Here is a 2,455-nt window from a genome sequence, read left to right as displayed (position 1 = left end):
CATATGGACTGAAGAGGGTCAGGTCATGGGTAGCATTGGATACTAGATTTCATGGCTTGGACGATCAGCAGTTACTGACGAACGTGCTGCAGTACTGATGTGTCACGAAGGTCAAAGCTTGATCAGAATGTAAAATGTTTTTTGAGATCATAAAATAGCACAAAATCAGGCCAGAGTGGAAGACAGACTGTATGTTTATCAAAACATTGAGGATCTTTGCTTCATGGCAGTGTAAAAATACGCAGCTAAGATTTCACCCCTGCTGTGGCAGGAGAAAAGTAGAGGGACTCTTCTTGCTGGTTTTGGCCAGTGTTTCCCCAAGTGCCTGCTGGTAAAGGAACCCTCCCTTCTACTCACTGCCATCTCTTCCACTTGTCCTGGGCCACTGAAGAGGTTCACACAGAAGCTTCAGGACCTAGGCTGCCTTTACTGCTGCTCTGTGATCTAAGGGGAACCAGTGAGCAGCTGATAAAGGCAAAGACGGGTGGGGGCGGGGAAGACGGTGAAAGAGAGGAACTTGGTGTGATTAGATATGGGAGCAAAGGCAACTAGAAAAAAATATCTCCGTTAGTATTCCATATTCTCTTCTCTTACAGGGGTAAACCATTTTAATCCAAGAGCATCACCGTGATTAAGAGTGATCAAATAAATGATACAGAAACCATAGCAGCTTTGTACTGGCATATCAATTTGCCGTAATTACTGCTGGTGTGGTCTGTGGCCAGTCATCAGGTTAGGCCCTGATGAGCTGGTGGCATAACTGACCTTTGTTCTAGTCTCATAGCTATAAAGAGGTCGTCCTTGGATCAGGCTTCTTTAGCCTGAGGAGGCAAAGGTGCTACATGAGAGTTGTGTCTACACTCCAGGATCCTGTCGTGAATTCTGTGGTCACATCGTGTCCTAGTGAGATTCATGCCACTCATCTGGTTCAGCTGAGGTGTGCAGCATATAACCAGACCAACCCACCTGCAGAAACAAACATTCCAGACTCCTGGGTAAGCGTGGACTGCAAAGGAGGCAGTCGTGCTTCTGGCAGGTCTGGTATGAATGAACCCTCGTTCAATGTTTCCACCTACAATTGTGGTCCCCACCCCCACTCCTCAGCATATGGAAGCTAGTAACTTCCTCTTTTAGTTACCCTCTGCCATTTGTACTTACTTTCCTGTTTCCTTTAGATCTTAAATTTCATTTACCTGAGTGTCTTCCTATCTGTCTGAACTTACATGTCTTAATAAGCCAGGCAATCTTCAAATCCCTTCATGTGTACTACCAAAAACTCTTGCTTTATAAACACTATTTCATTCTACCGCTGGTTTTAAGGTGGAAAGCAAGATGGCCAGGTAATGCACTTTAGTTTTAATGTTTATTCATTTATTTTTCAGAGTGTGTGTGACTGGGGTGGGGGAAGGAAAGAGACACAAAATCCGAAGCAGGCTCTATGCTCTGAGCTGTCAGCACAGAGCCCGATGTGGGGCTCAAACTCACAAACCACGAGATCACGACCTGAGCCCAAGTTGGACGCTTAACCAACTGAGCTACCCAGGTGCCCTGGTAATTAACTTTAAATAAATTCTAGTAATTGTGTGACCATGTGAAAGATGGAACTGAAGAGGATTATACTGGCTGCGGGAAAGACTGAAGGAAGCTGCTGTCACTTAATTGCCAGGACCTTCAACTGGAAGGCAACTAGGGATGTATCTGTCATGAACCCAGTCAATCAGAATCTATAGCTCAAAAGATACCCCAGACTGAATGAGTAATGGAAAAGGCAAGGACTCTGAAATCAGATAAAGCTGGATTCAAATCCCAGCTCAACCAATGAAATTACAGGACTCCTCAAATGGAATCATACATACCTCCCTGGGCCTCTCCATCAATAGTAAAATGGGTTGGATACACCCTATGTATTAGATGTAGGATATAAATATTATCCTGAGGACCTTCTCCCTAGATGGCACAGGAGCTCAGAATAGTCCAATTAACCTGAAGCACTCAAGTTCATGCTGGGGGCAGTAGTGGAAAGAGATATTCTAAAGTGTAAACAAGAAAACTGAGGATTATTAGTATGAGCAATAGAGAGACAGTGGAAATTAGAAGTTGAATGTGAATAAATTCTAAAGATTGAAATTAGGAGAAAAGACCAAAAGGTCAGTTTAACGGTTTAAGAATCAATTCTTTTTTAACTGCCAGATACTCATAACCAATCGGAGACACTTCCTTTGACAATTTTCCCATGTATCTACTTAGAATTCCTCCTATCTGCTCAGCCCACCCTACCCTCCCACAGCCCCGAGATGTGATGATGGTCAGCTCAGTACATTCAGTTCCCCAGAAAAGCAGCAGATGATCTAAGTATCCAATGTGCTTGTGATAAGGTAGGGGGAAAAAGGGATGCCTTTTTCCCCCTCCATTGGAATCCAAACTTTGATAAAGGAGACAGAAAGACATGAGCAAG

Source organism: Leopardus geoffroyi, chromosome D1 (assembly GCF_018350155.1).
Source record: "Leopardus geoffroyi isolate Oge1 chromosome D1, O.geoffroyi_Oge1_pat1.0, whole genome shotgun sequence".
Lineage (NCBI taxonomy): Eukaryota > Metazoa > Chordata > Mammalia > Carnivora > Felidae > Leopardus > Leopardus geoffroyi.
The sequence above is the reverse complement of the archived record's forward strand: the minus strand, read 5'-3'. Positions refer to the sequence as shown.